General features: G+C 39.5%; 1 protein-coding gene across 8 annotated transcripts in view; it reads right to left on the bottom strand.

Annotated features, from left to right (window-relative positions):
- Fbxw7 (F-box and WD repeat domain containing 7) overlaps positions 1–15,369 on the bottom strand; it is a 161,854-nt gene that overhangs the window by 112,295 nt on the left and 34,190 nt on the right. For 3 of the 8 annotated variants that reach the window (XM_039103743.2, XM_039103744.2, XM_039103738.2), the window contains one exon: positions 402–449. The gene's annotated coding sequence lies outside the window, so the exon portion shown is untranslated. 8 annotated transcript variants of the gene reach the window in all.

Genomic DNA, 15,369 nt, shown 5'->3' with positions numbered 1-15,369 from the left:
ATTTTAATCTTAGAAGAGAGAAGTTATGGTAATCCAGATTGGAAACAGCATAGACACCAACTCACAGTAATGGTGCTTATGCTCACGCACTGTGGTAAACAAGACTTAACACATCACCATCTGAATGTTTTGGCAATTAATAGACAATTACTATAAAATCTCAAGTAGAAAAAGTCTTATTTAATTCATAAATTACCATTCCTGCTTACTAACCTGATTGCCTAGACACAATGTGTAGAGGGATCACAAAAGATATAAAGAGAAGAAATTCTCGTACCTAGGTAAAAATGAAAACAAATATAATTCTTATTGTAATTTAACTTACTGCTGTCAGAGGGGTTCATGTAGCACATACATAAATTTAAGAAACATGCAAAAGTGCACAGAAATCAAAGACTTACCAAATATTTAGAGAGCCTTTTAAAAGTCTCGTTGATAGCAGAGATTTCCTGAATAATAAAAATAAAAATAATTATTCAATGTCAGAGTTAAACATAGTCTGCCTAAAGTTTTCATGATCTTAGGAATAACTTGTATACATAATGCATGGAAGAGATAATAAACTGCAAGAACACTGGCAAAGTTTAAACTACAAAAATATATTATCCATAGCAAAACAATATGTATAAACTGGCAAGTTGATTTTACTATTGATAAAAGTTAGATTTAAGTCATTTTACTTAATAAAAACAACTATAGTACAAATCCTCTCAGTCAGGTTTCAATTAGGTTCAAACATTCAGGAATAAGAGTTCTAAGCAATACTTATGGAACTAACTATTTGCCAGACACTAAGCATATAGTTATCTTTTTGTTGCTAATCACTTCATTCTTAACAGAGACTAAGTCATCTGCCAAACACAGCAGCTGCACCAAGCTGCACAATTCGTGTTTTCACTACCATTATAAGCTGGGTATTGGGTCCCCGGAAGTGCACACAAGAAGATCAGGAGTTCAGCAGGAAGCTCAAGGCCAGTCTGGGCTAGAGGCACTACCTCAAAAGAAAACACACATCACCATCACTATTAGACTCAAAAGAATGGACTATAATATAAAACTGACTGCCTCTTGCAGTCAAGGTGGAAAAACTTTTAAAATTCCTTTTAAAGATTCACCACATTTAATTAACAACATTAACTGCTACCATCTAGAAATTATACTACCATTTACAAAAGTAAGATGTTTCTTGGGCTTGCAAGATAGGTCATCAGGTAAAGACCTTACCTAGATGCCAGGTCTGATGACCCCAGTTCTATCTCTAGAGCCCAGGAAGAGGAAGGAACCTATCCTGTTGTTCTCTGACCACCACATGTATGGACTTAGCACACAACACATGCATGCACACCAAATTAAATAAATAAATAAATGTAAGTTTCATTAAGTCATGCCAATAGATTTCCTATATCTACTTGTGCTAAAATCAAAAGCATCAGATTGATAGCATCTAACCCCTGGGAAATACTGAAAGAAAGGGGGATATTAGAGGTTTAAACAGAAAATTTAGGATAATAAAGTTTTTAGAAGATGACCAGAAATGGTTATAACTTTTTCAAATTGGGCAAAGATGTCTTCAATGGCACACAGGGGGAAAAACTGTGTTGTTATAATTGGCTATTCATTATAAAACACTGAAATTACAGACTAAGGATGCAGAACTCTGGCAAGGTACATGTACAACCAAGATCCATATCCAAAACATATGTTGAATGACAACCGATGCTAGAGATGCTCTGTGGGCAGGGCACTTTCCGCCTTTCCAGAGTACCTCAGTTCAGTTCCTAGCAGAGTCTTTAGGAGCTCAGAGACCCGCTTATAACTCTAGCAACATGGAGTTCAATATCCTCCTGTACTCACATACACAACCTGCACATAGACATATATATGTATACACAAAACCAAAAATGGAATGGATTTTAAAATAAAATGACAATCTACTTTTTAAGATAGCCTAAAAATATAATAAAAGAATCTAATAAAAATTCTAAAGATCATACTTGAACATAACCAGGAAAATACAGACTCATCAACGTGAGATACCACTTACTGCAGATCAAAATATTTTATTTATTTTAAAACTACACGATATTAATTGCAAGCAAGCATGAGCATGTGCTGCCCCTGGTATTTTTATCCTCTAGAAAAAGAACTGTAAAATGGTAGAGATACACATCCAACTGACCAAACGATAGCTCTTCTAGGCATTCCACTACAGACGGTGAGTGTAAGCAACAAAAGGATGGGGAGACGAACTGTCACAACAAAATTATCCTTATGGACCCCGAACTGTTCAAAATCCAGTATCAACAGCAGAAGGGGGCATAAACTGCAGTATAGCCCTACAACAGAAACTAAATTAAGACATGAAATAAGAACCTACGTAAAATCATAAAAATGCAATAACATAAACAGAGTAAGCGAAGGGCCAGGAACAAGAACAAGTGCTCACTTAGGATCTAGCTATCTAAAAACAAAATGAGGCTAAGCAAAGCGCATCTCTGATGAAGTCACAGGGTGACTGACTACCTTTCTTGCGAGGTAGTTACTATCTAGTGACAAGGCACAGAGAGGCTTCTGAAGAGTGGCACTCTCCGTCTATCTGGTTTGGGTTTCACTTTGTGAAAATACAGCACCAGATTAAAAAGAGTTCAACTACACTTCCAATTTTCAAGTTCACTTTCCTAAAACAGAAAGAGTTGACAAATCTATTTTCAATAAAACAAGTTTAGAATACCAGGCCAGTCTGAAAATCTAGCAGCCCAGAAAGTACCTTCTCTATCAACTCTCTGCCTTAGCCCCTTAGGACAGGGTCCCTCACTGAACCTGGAGCTTGCTGCCGTTTTTTTTGGCTAAGCTAATAGGCCAGCAAGCCCCAGCCATCCTTCTGCCTCCAACTGACCCTTACCACTAAGGTCACAAGGGTACATGGGCACTCCTGGTTCATGTTTGTGCTACAAAGCACTCTGACCCACTGAGCAATCTCCCTAGCTACACTTGTCAATGGTTTCTTGGGGTGATGGGGTGAACCTAGGATGTCATGTATGCAAGGCAAGCACTCTACAACTCCACCACTTAGCACCAAGTTTTGCTAATACTTATAAACAGGCTCAAGTTAAATCCACAAACATGGCCAGAAAGACGGCTTAGCAGGCAAAACTTTACTATGCAAGCCTGACTTATTTGACTCCCAGGATCCACAGTGGAAAAGTGAGAACCAACTCCTGAACATTGTCTTCTGACATGCACATATACAAACAAAATTATAAATACATAATCCAGCACATATATAAAGGAATTAACAGTGACCAGATGGTGGTCATGCCAGGGATTTGTAAAATCTTTAAAGAAAACTACTCAGTCCTATTGTTTTGCAAACTGAGTGTTTTCTAACCAATGCCTTTTTTATTTTTAAGCCTTTTGAACCTGCTGAAGAATGCTTTACAAATAAATATTCTTATGTCCCTAAAATTTACTTAATATTGACAATAGTATCTTCCTTATTTAAAATATAAGCAGCCTCATTTCTTTTTAATTACATTTGATTATCTAATTACTGCCTCTTAATGTAAACAATTTCTACTTCTCTCTAAACTAAATTAGCATCCTGATTCAATTTGAAGTTTTTAACACATTTGGGGAAAAAAGACACCTACTTAGTAATTCACAACAGCAGATTTGCCATGGACTGTTACATGTTTTGCTTTCTAGTGTGTACACATACATGTGAATGAATGAACATAAGTTCCACAGATACACATGGAGATCAGAGAACAACTCGTAGAAGTATGTCCTCTTCATCCATCATGTAGGTCATACAGGTTGAACTCAGGTTGGCAGACTTGGCAGCAAGCACCTTTAACCACTTGCACACACACTTGTTGCAAACTCAGTCCTTGAAGATAAGCTCTCTCAGCCTCCCCAGACGCTAAGAAACTTACGTTTCTCCTAAGACCAGCATTCATTAAAGAAGGGCTCACCATCTTGTAACATTACAAGAATTTAAGAATTTGGCCTGTAGAGAAAGCTCAATCAGCCAGGAGTTATGAGGGTTCTGTGAGAAGACAGACACATAATACAGATGCCAACACTTAGAGACCAAAGTGCACAGGAAAATCGATTTTTAAAATTCAGATTCCATTCCCCCTTCAAGCATGAAACAGCTTTAAACAGCTTTAAGGCTGTCTCTCAATTATTAAGAGAAATATTAATTGGAGAGGTATCTTTATTATCTTCGTAATAAGAGATTTGTCATCCTGAGAGATTAACTACTGAAGTCTTACACCAAAGAGATCTATCCTACAGGAAGGAAGGGAGGGGAGGGGAAGGCAGGGGCGGGGAGGGAGAGAGGGAGGGGGAAGGGCTTATCTACTTTGAAGTTAAGAGTCTACAGTGACCAAAGACAAGACAACAAACAGATCATGCGTTATCTAAAGAGCCCACAGGAGTAGATTATGGGTTTCTTAAGAGGTAAGCTCAATTTTACGCTGTCTGAGAACACTGAGAGGTCACACAGACTAAGGACGGAAGCATGGAGTGACCAGTAAAGCAGAAAGGTACAGTTATCTCAGTGGCTGCACACGGTTCATGAGACTCTTCCTGCATTGCCGTAACCAGCAAACACTGATACTTAACAACCCAGCACCTTCCCAGGCTCTAGGTCAGAGTTGGAAGTTCTGGTGCTCTACATAGTAGCCTAACTACTACACATAACATTATAACCTATTTTTCAAAAAGAGCTGGATTTTTAGCATTTTTCACTACAAAGAAATGGTAACTGTTTAAAGAGGTAGAGATGTGTTAACCTTACCATAAACTTCACACAGTGCATATATGTATCATAACATCTCATGGAACTCCACAAACTTATGTACTTTTTTAATTAAAATTTCTTCTAAATTAAAAAAAAAAACTTTAAACAGTTCTATTTAACAAAAAAAGTTTTAGTATATCACATTTAAATAGTACTCAAAAATTGGTGGGTTTTTTACTTATCTATGCACGCACATTGTGGACAGGGGTTATCCTTGGAAGCCAAAATAGCGTTGGGTCTTCTGGGAATGGAGTTACAGGCTGTCGTGAGCGCTCTGATATGGGTCCTGGAAACTCCACTCTGGTCCCCTAGAAAAGCAGTATGTGCTCTTAACCACTGAGCCTTCTCTCCAACTCCCACTTAAAGGATTCTTAAGTAACAGAAGCATTAGCACTGTTACTGATTGTACTGAGACAATCCAAGTCAAAATACTTCAGCTAATCACAGTTTAAAGCCCCAACCTCACTTCTAAAAGCCACAGAAAACACAGGAAGGTCAAATGAAATGACTCAAGTAAGCATTTATAAGGTTTTTGTTTTTTAATCTTTAACTAAAAATACAAAAGACCATAATAAAAAGTGGATAAGACAAAGCAAGAAATGAATTAAGAATTGATTCTTGTCCTGTCTGTTTTATGTCAACTTGACACAGTTGTAGTCATCTGAGAGGAGGGAACCTCCACTGAGAAAATGCCTCCAGAAGATTGCAGTAGACAAGCACTGATAGGACTTCCTTAATTACTGATTAATAGAGGAGGGCCCATCCCACAGTGGGTGGTGCCACCCCTAGGCTGGTAGTCCCAAATTCTATAAGAAAGCAGACTGAGCAAGCCAGGGGAAGCAAGCCAGTAAATAACATTCCTCTGTGGCCTCTGCATCAGCTCCTGCCTCCTCATTTCTGCCCTACTTGAGTTCCTGCCTTGGCTTCCCTCAATAGACTTTGAATTCAGAACACTCTCTCCCTACTTATTCAATATAGTTCTTGAAGTTCTAGCCAGAGCAATCAGACAACAAGAGGAGAAAAACGGGATAACGATTGGAAAAGAAGAAGTCAAAATATCACTATTTGCAGATGAAATGATAGTATATTTAAATGATCCCAAAGGTTCCACCAGAGAACTACTAAAGCTGATAAACAACTTCAGCAAAGTGGCTGGGTATAAAATTAACTCAAATAAATCAGTAGCCTTCCTTTACACAAAAGAGAAACAAACTGAGAAAGAAATTAAGGAAACGAGACCCTTCATAATAGTCTCAAATAATATAAAGTACCTCGGTGTGACTTTAACCAAGCAAGTAAAAGATCTGTACAATAAGAACTTCAAGCCTCTGAAGAAAGAAATTGAAGAAGACCTCAGAAGATGGAAAGATCTCCCATGCTCATGATTGGCAGGATTAATATAGTAAAAATGGCCATTTTACCAAAAGCGATCTACAGATTCAATGCAATCCCCATCAAAATACCAATCCAATTCTTCAAAGAGTTAGACAGAACAATTTGCAAATTCAACTGGAATAACAAAAAACCCAGGATAGCTAAAACTATCCTCAACAATAAAAGGACTTCAGGGGGAATCACTATCCCTGAACTCAAGCAGTATTACAGAGCAATAGTGATAAAAACTGCATGGTATTGGTACAGAAACAGACAGATAGACCAATGGAATAGAATTGAAGACCCAGAAATGAACCCACACACCTATGGTCACTTAATTTTTGACAAAGGAGCCAAAACCATCCAATGGAAAAAAGATACCATTTTCAGCAAATGGTGCTGGTTCAACTAGAGGTCAACATGTAGAAGAATGCAGATCGACCCATGCTTATCACCCTGTACAAAGCTTAAGTCCAAGTGGATCAAGGACCTCCACATCAAACCAGATACACTCAAACTAATAGAAGAAAAAGTGGGGAAGTATCTCGAACACATGGGCACTGGAAAAAATTTCCTGAACAAAACACCAATGTCTTTATGCTCTAAGATCAAGAATCGACAAATGGGATCTCATAAAACTGCAAAGCTTCTGTAAGGCAAAGGACACTGTGGTTAGGACAAAACGGCAACCAACAGATTGGGAAAAGATCTTTACCAATCCTACAACAGATAGAGGCCTTATATCCAAAATATACAAAGAACTCAAGAAGTTAGACCGCAGGGAGGCAACCCTATTTAAAAAATGGGGTTCAGAGCTAAACAAAGAATTCACAGCTGAGGGATGCCCAATGGCTGAGAAACACCTAAAGAAATGTTCAACATCTTTAGTCATAAGGGAAATGGAAATCAAAACAACCCTGAGATTTCACCTCACACCACTGAGAATGGCTAAGATCAAAAACTCAGGTGACAGCAGATGCTGGCGAGGATGGGGAGAAAGAGGAACACTCCTCCATTGTTGGTGGGATTGCAGACTGGTACAACCATTCTGGAAATCAGTCTGGAGGTTCCTCAGAAAATTGGACATTGAACTGCCTGAGGATCCAGCTATACCTCTCTTGGGCATATACCCAAAAGATGCCCCAACATATAACAAAGACACGTGCTCCACTATGTTCATCGCAGCCTTATTTATAATAGCCAGAAGCTGGAAAGAACCCAGATGCCCTTCAACAGAGGAATGGATACAGAAAATGTGGTACATCTACACAATGGAATATTACTCAGCTATCAAAAACAATGACTTTATGAAATTCATAGGCAAATGGAGGGAACTGGAAAATATCATCCTGTGTGAGATAACCCAATCACAGAAAAACACACATGGTATGCACTCATTGATAAGTAGCTATTAGCCCAAATGCTTGAATTACCCTAGATGTACAGAACACATGAAACTCAAGACAGATGATCAAAATGTGAATGCTTCACTCCTTCTTTAAAAGGGGAACAAGAATACCCTTGGGAGGGGATAGGGAGGCAAAGATTAAAACAGAGACAGAAGGAACACCCATTCAGAGCCTGCCCCACATGTGGCCCATACATATACAGCCACCCAATTAGACAAGATGGATGAAGCAAAGAAGTGCAGGCGGACAGGAACCAGATGTAGATCTCTCCTGAGAGACACAGCCAGAATACAGCAAATACATAGGCGAATGCCAGCAGCAACCCACTGAACTGAGAACAGGACTCCCGTTGAAGGAATCAGAGAAAGGACTGGAAGAGCTTGAAGGGGTTTGAGACCCCATATGAACAACAATGACAACCAACCAGAGCTTCCAGGGACTAAGCCAGTACCTAAAGACTATACATGGACTGACCCTGGCCTCTGACCTCATAGGTAGCAATGAATAGCCTAGTAAGAGCACCAGTGGAAGGGGAAGCCCTTGGTCCTGCTAAGACTGAACCCCCAGTGAACGTGATTGTTGGGGGGAGGGCGGTAGTGGGGGGAGGATGGGGAAGGGAACACCCCTATAGAAGGGGAGGTGGAGGGGCTAGGGGGATGTTGGCTCGGAAACCGGGAAAGGGAATAACAATCGAAATGTAAATAAGAAATACTCAAGTTAATAAAGAAAAAAAAAAAAAGCCAAATAAACCCTTTTTACATTGTTCTTAGTAGTTCTAGTACTTCATCACAGCAATAATGACCCTTACTAGGATAGCCTTCTCCAGGAAAATAAATCTGGGAAAAATATGAGTTAAAAATAAAAACAGTAGAGAACTGAAAAATAAGAAAAGCAGAGAAGAAAATAAAAAGAAACAAGGAAAAAAATAACAATCTGACAATCTAGAAAAACGTCCATAATATACGCAATTGAAAATTTTGAATGAAAGTAAAATTTAAAAAAAAAAAAACAAAAAACAAAAAAAAACCTAACAGGTAAGTTACAGTACAAGGACCAGAAAGATGGCTCAGTGTAGATGAAGATGCTTGCTGCCACGCCTGACAACCTGAGTTCAATCCCCTGGGTCTGCATGATGGGAAGACAGAACCAACGTCTCCAGTATTGTCCCCTGACCTCCACACATTCATGCCCACAGACACATAAAGTAAAAGGGAAGACGTGCATTGCATTGTCTCCAATTTAATAAATCCTGTATCTCATATTACTCTTTGCATCTAACAGCACTCAGAGATGTACAAACAATCCTACTATTACCCTAATTCTATTAAACCATCCTATTAAAGCCATTGTTTTCAGAATCAATTAGTAAGTACTGGAGGGCCAAATGTAGTAAGAGTGGACAAGAAAAGCTTCCTAATGTTTGTGACACGCACTGTAACCTAGCCCCTCACATCTCTATGTACTTTAATCCATTTGTAAAAACTCCAGTCCCCGCTGAAGAGCAGGTCAACAGCTTTCACTTCACTACTCTAGCATAATCATGAACTGAAATAAGGACCCTTAGCTGTCTGACCGGCAAAGCTACGAATACACCTCAGCCAATAAAGCAACTCCTCTGTTGCTGTTGCTGCTGAAGCACCCTCTTGTTCAACTGTACATCAGAAGCTTCAGGGACTCCAATTTTGTAATGTTTCCCTGTTTTGTCATATAAACAAAAGGTTTTCTTTAAGGCATTTACTTTAAAACATCACTAAATTCAATCTTCTCTCTACAGTACATCCAACTGAAAGAGATGTTGAGAATTAAATTAATATATACTTTTCTTTTGTTGTGGTTACCCATAAGACCAAAGTATAAAATCCATGCTACCTGCTAAATATCTCAGAAACAACACAATGCTCAAAATCAAAAACATAACTGAATACTTGTCCAATCAGCACTGTCAACTTCAGCTAGCACAGCACGAAAAATGCTACAAAATTAACTCATCTTTGACCTCAAGCAATTTAATCTGGAAAATAAGATAGGCACCTAGAAAAACTAATGTAAATTACAAAATGATACTGTTAACTATTAAATATGGTGTAAAGGGTACAACTAAGCTTGAACAAACAGAAGAAACTTTTAAGACTAAACAAAGGATACTGTCTTTAGGTTATGTGAATAGCATATATACAAAATGGGTGAATCAAATGCCACAACCAGACTTTTAATGCATTAGTAAGACTACAGTGTAACCATTCTTATAAGGAACTAGCTAGGAAATATTATATTGGAAAATAGTTGCTGGTTCATCAAGAATTGTTTGGTTACTCTAGATCTGGACTTGACTTCAGGCAATGGATAGTTACTACATGGTTGAAAGAAGCACTATGGTTTGTTACTCAGAAAGTCATTGCTGTGAACCACCCCCAGCACCACCACCTCCCGAAAAGACCTCTCAACTACTGAACTACAAAAACTTCTCGTTTTCTTTTAAATTTTTAAAAGTTTGTGTGTATTTTTTGTATGTATGTGTATCTGTACGCACACATTCAAAATACACAAGTGTATGCATATACAAGTGCAGGTACCCTGAGAGACCAGAGTTAAGTTATGGAATACCCCTAGAGCTAAATTACAAGAAGTTGTGAACCCCTCAATGTGGTTGCTACAGTAGAACTCTGACCCTCTTTGAAAGCAAATGTACTAATCTGCAACTACTGGGCCACCTCTCCAGCCCTAAAGAAAAGCTCCATTTCCAATACCTTCAGAATGCATAAAGACCTGGGGAACTGAGGCAGCACTAGTACACGAAGAACAAGAAGACTGGAGTTTTAAATGCAATTCATCATCAGTATGACTACATATAGTATAGACTCCTTGATTAAATTTAGCATTTTCTAAAATACTTGCTATTACAAGATAAGAATCAATTAATACATCTTGCCAGCCCAGCATTCAGAATATATAAACCCGGTCATGGTTTCCTTCTTATAATCTTACTATGAATGTCCACGGCACTGCCTTGGCTGGTGTTCCTGTTCTTCCAAGGGCTCGCTACTACTATTTCTTCAGAATTCCATCCACCACACACCACAACTACCTCATCAAGAGTCTTACATAAACCAACTACAGCTGATCTGTCCAACTGACCCAGCCATACCAGTCTCTAGTTCTTAGCTATTTTTAATAAATTTATTATAAAAATTCTTGGGAAAACTCTTTGGGCATGTTTTCACATCCACTGGGAAAATACCTTCTCCAATCACAAGGAGTGAAGTTATAAATCAGAGTGACAACAATACTACAACATGGATAACACAGCAATAAGCCAGTCTTACAGAACAGAGACAATCACTGTATGAATGCATCTACATGTGCTACCTAAAATCAAGTTCAAACAGACCACATAACAAGCTAAGAATGGCTGTGGGGAAGGTGCACAGAGTTATTACTTATGGCAAAGCATTCTGTTGGGAAGAATGATTATAAAAATGATTATATAAAAGTGATCACTGCAAAATATAACTGCCACTGAACTACATACATTAGAAATGTTTAAAATCTTAGTTCCTCTCTGCTACCCCAATCAGCCATTCCTTTTAGGGACCAGCTTCCTAGCTGATCCCAAAACAGCTCTCTACCAGAGACCCATAGTCAACACAGACGGCTTGGAAACCAGGCTCAGGGATCAATGTGTAAGGGAAGGCGGGAAGAACGTAAGGGCCAGAGGCAGTGTGACTCTGAGAAAATGATATCTTTCAAAATAATGAGGCCAATACACACACAAGCTCAGAGACTCCACACACAGCATGCACAATGCTCACAAAAGGTTGGAACCACACAAAATTGTAACAAAGAGAAGGGGAGAGGACAAAGCCCCACCCCTAACCAAGAAGATAGTTACAACAGATACCTGCCCAGGAGTAGTTGGCCAACACAAAACAGACATCACGGGTTGGTTTAGGGGTTTGTTTTGGATGTGGGGCAATTCTGTGCTTTTTGTTTGCGTTGTCATATTTTTATCTTACTAGGTTTTGTTTGTTCATATGCTTTATGTTTGGGGGTGGGGGGGAAGGAGAGAAAGAGAGCATGAAGTGAGGTAGAAAGCATCTCAAAGAATATTATATAAGAAAAAAATTTAAACAAAATGGCTAGTTCTGCCAACATTTGTTCAATACAAAATAAACACTTAAAATTGGGAACTCTGCATATCTCTTTAAAAAGTAATATTACAATATGCTCTCCAAGTCCTACAAGGCAGACACTGTTAGTATTCATGTTTCATAGATAAAAAGTGAAGATTTGGCAAAGTTAAGCAACAGAACTGTTTTTCTTTTTAACTATGTGTAAGTGTGTATGTTACATGCACCTACCTGTATGCAGGTGCCCACGGCTAGGAGAGAGCATTGTATCCCTTGGAACTAGCGTCATAGATTGCAGTGAGCTGCCTGATGTGAGTGCTAAGAACCAAATTTATGTCTACTGGAAGAACAGTAAGAGCTCTGAACCACTGAGCCACCTCTCCAGCCTGAACTGATTTTGAATGAAGGTAGTCTTGGAGCAGATCTGGAGCTATTCCTGGCTATCACAGTACTGTATTGCCTGTGGTGTTTTGTTAAGTAACAAAAGCAAATGAAAGCTATAGGCAAGTTAGGGTTTGTGGGGGAAGAGAGTTATATACCCCAGCATGAAAATGTTTTCATTGTTGTAGTTTGCATATGTAATGCTTCCCCTCCCCTCCCACCCCAGTCTAATGTATGAGGGGCTTGGCTGTCTGCTGACGGATTTTCATGCTCTGACCGAACCAATGTACAAATCCCCTGATGGTCTCATCTCATGACTGTATTGCTGGGAGGTGATGTGAGTAGGAGGTGGGGTCCTCTGGAATAAGTAAGTCACTGGGGAGTGGACTTGGGGCTGTAACTTGCCCTTCCGCTCTTGTATCTCCTTTCAGGGTGTCATGATGGCGCATGCTGTGCTGTGCCATGCCCTTCTCCTAATGAACCAAAGTCTCTAAAATCATGAGGCAAAATAAAGTGTCCCCAGGCTTAGGAGATAGCTTAGTCTATAAGTGCTTGCCTGGTAAGCATAAGGACCCAAGTTCAATCCCCAGAGCTTATGTAAAAAGCTGGCACATATGTGTCTCAGGGCTCAAAAGGCAATAATAGGCAGGAGGATCTGAAGCAGACTTTCCAAATTCACAAGCCGTAGGGCCCAGTGAGAGGCCCTTACTCAAAAAACAAGTTAAATGGCTGTCCTGAGAAACCATGCCAAAAGTCAAGCTCTGGCCTCCACACACATTTACACATATACTACATGCACACACTTGTACACATATACTTACACAAACACAGATTATGTTTTCCTTACAGCTTTTCTCAAGTACTGCTCACAAGGATGTAAAAAGCCTGAGTAGTAGGGATACTTACTAGAACAGCTCTGCCCTTTCCTAACCTAAGTCTTCAGAAGAGAGTAGTGAAGTGTATTAACCTCTTGTCTCATCACTCTGACAAACACCTGACAGAAACATTCTAAGGACGGACCTACTGAGGTTCACAATTTAAATGGTCTGCATGCACTGCTGCAGGAAGGGTGGAGATCTCCATGCACAGCTGCAGGAAGGGCGGAGAGGAGTTCCTGGAGGCAGAAGCCTGTGCCAGAGATTCCTCACATCACAACAAACAAGGAAGTACAAAGTGCCAGAACCAGAGTCCAGGCTGTAATCATCAAGAACACTCCTAGTGACCAAGCTCCACCGACTAGGCCATTGGAACAAAAATCCAAAACATGAAGCTGCAAGGGTCCTTTTAATTCCAAGCCATAATTGTGATAAACTATGAAAGGGCACATGCTAGAGAATGTGTTCTAAATCAACAACGGCCTTCCCCCATGGGAATGACTTTTCAACAAACACACAGAAGATGTTTAAAGCAAAGAAAAGGGTGGGCAGGTTGCCACACACCTGCATCCCAACACTTAGGATGCTAAAGCAGAAGGACTTCAACTTCAAGGCCAGCCTGGGCTACACAGTGAAACTCTGCCTCAAAAGCAAAAAGAGCAATAAAGGACTGAAGAGTAAAAAAAAAAATCAGTGAGAATCCTGAGAAAGGAATTAATTATATTAATAAGGTTATTTTTACTGAAGAAATATGTAGCATGCACAGGTATTTGTTTATATCTTCATAACATTTATAACCTCAAAACTTTATGTGGAAATTTCAAGCATCTTTACTTCTCATTCCCAGCCATTCAATTATTTTTATAACAATAGACAAATCCTCCATACCAGGAAATACACACATTTCTTAGCTGTCCAACAAATAAATATACCCTGTACGGGGCGCACGCACGCACACGCGCACACGCGCACACGCACACACGCACGCACACGCGCACGCGCACACAGGTCAGGCACTGAACACCTGTATCACTTCAGCAAGCACATCCAGCCACTATCAGCACTTGTTAAACCCAAAGGCAGTCAGCAGTCACTATTTTTACATTCTACCACAGAGTAGCTCTGTCTTATCTAAAACTGAATATAAATGAGATTATAGAATTCTGTATCCAGCTTCTTCTGCTGAGTGTATGCATGCTATTCATCTATGTCTGATTTTACACTGGGAGTTCCTTTTTATTAATGAGTAGCATTCCACTTCAGGAAACTTTAGCCATTAGCTACTGAAAGATGTTTGGGTTGTTTCCAGTTGTCAGCTATTCTGAATAAATCTAGTACGCCTTCCTTTCAAAGAGTTTCTTATGAATGGGTGTTTACACTTCTCTTTGGAATACAAAAGAGCACAATGTCCAGTAGTAGCACATGCTTCAGTCTGTAAGAGGCTCCAGAAGTGTCATCTAAGAGGGGCCTGGGTATCTTCCTAAGAAAATCTCTGTTGCCAGTCTTTGGAATTTTAACCCTTCTGGCTATTTTTTTGATGGTTATCTTACAGGTAAAACTTTCATCTCCCTAATGACTGACATTAGCAGCTTTTGTCTATATTAAAAATATAGTATATTTAGAACATAAGACCAGAATAATCATAAGAAAAAATTAAATAAAAAGTGAAGCCCCATGAGAATAGGCTAAGAGGTAAGCTAAGGGTCAAGTCCTGTGTGGGGGTTGCTAATTCAGATTTACACTTGTTTTGCTTGAGATACTTCTAAGATCGCTGTGTGGAGTCATAAAACAGATCTGGAACACAGACATGTTATTGTGGACTAAAAAGCAAGATGTTGAGAATGCCTGGAAAGAAAAAATTCAGAAGAGTAGTCTAGAACCAAGAATCAAGCAAATTTAATGTTTTTCCTTAATAACTAAATTGAAGGGGAAAGGTAAGTGAAAATAGCTTTAACTTTGGCTTGATGGTGAAGGACACAGGTGCAGAACTTGTTTGAGGTCGAGAGGAAAGGAGCCTATCCCAGTAAGAAGGAAGACACTAAGGAACATTCCCAGAGTCCTGTCTTCCCTAGAAAGTGAGAACGAAGTCTTCTGTAGAAAGAGCCTGGTGGGAGCCCTCAGGGAACAAATGATTGGATGGCGCTGGGGAGGAGGAAAGCAGTCACCAGAGGAAAAGCTGCATCAGGCAGCCAAGTTAACACATAACTGCTGTGATGCCCATGGACTTACAACAGTCTTTATAATCTTATATATAGACACGCATGCGCGCACACACACACACACACACACACACACACACACACACACACACACGTGTACCCTCTGGGTGGCTTTCAACTGCAGCAGCATTTAAGTGGTATAAAAATGAAAAGTTAATAAGAGGAAAGGGAAACAGA

The sequence above is a fragment of the Rattus norvegicus genome, chromosome 2 (genome assembly GCF_036323735.1).
Source record: "Rattus norvegicus strain BN/NHsdMcwi chromosome 2, GRCr8, whole genome shotgun sequence".
Lineage (NCBI taxonomy): Eukaryota > Metazoa > Chordata > Mammalia > Rodentia > Muridae > Rattus > Rattus norvegicus.
The sequence above is the reverse complement of the archived record's forward strand: the minus strand, read 5'-3'. Positions and strand labels throughout refer to the sequence as shown.